Source organism: Pteropus vampyrus, unplaced genomic scaffold (assembly GCF_000151845.1).
Source record: "Pteropus vampyrus isolate Shadow unplaced genomic scaffold, Pvam_2.0 Scaffold13009, whole genome shotgun sequence".
Classification (NCBI taxonomy): domain Eukaryota; kingdom Metazoa; phylum Chordata; class Mammalia; order Chiroptera; family Pteropodidae; genus Pteropus; species Pteropus vampyrus.
The window spans coordinates 7,166-7,760 of NW_011901790.1; the positions used below are offsets into that span (position 1 = coordinate 7,166).

The following is a 595-nucleotide window of genomic DNA, read 5'->3' on the forward strand; positions in this document are numbered from 1 at the left end:
AGAGCAAACTGGCCAGACACTTTTTGCTCAAATCGAAGGGCATTTCCCACGCTTCCTTATGACTTCCTGTCCTGGTGAGGCAGCGGGTTTGACTCCAGCGTTTTTCCTTTTCCTTCACGTGGTCGGCTCCTGGCAAGTCATCCCTTGGCTGGTAGCAGAAAACTCAGCAAACTGAGAAAGATAAGTGACAGGTAGGAGACATAGGTAGGAGGCAGGGAGGTGGCCGCGTGGGGTAGAGAGTTGGTGTGGCGAGGAGGGAGGGGTGGATTTGAGGAATATTAAAGGCGTGTCACCTGGTGGCGCCAGGTAACTTCCTAGTGCCTCGATGTCCTGAGTGTTTACGAGTTGACAGGGCACTTGCTTTGGCAGCACATACACTAAAATCGGAACGATACGGAGACCATTAGCATGGGCCCTGCACAGCGATGACATGCAGATTCGCGAAGCGATCCGTATTTAAAACCAATGCCGCGGAGGGAGGGATGTTGGACCCCACTGGTCCACTACGGTGGCTGCACACCCGTCTCTACTTGAGCGTCCCTTCAGTGTGTGGCAGGAATGGTCCTTCATGGGAAAGGCCATTCGTGGCATTCAG

The 595-nt window shown here is 53.8% G+C and overlaps 1 non-coding gene across 1 annotated transcript; it reads left to right on the top strand.

Annotated features, from left to right (window-relative positions):
* Positions 1 to 357: 357 nt before the first annotated feature.
* LOC111735054 lies at positions 358 to 460 on the top strand. The gene has a single exon (XR_002778665.1). It is a non-coding gene; the product is annotated as a U6 spliceosomal RNA (small nuclear RNA).
* Positions 461 to 595: the final 135 nt, after the last annotated feature.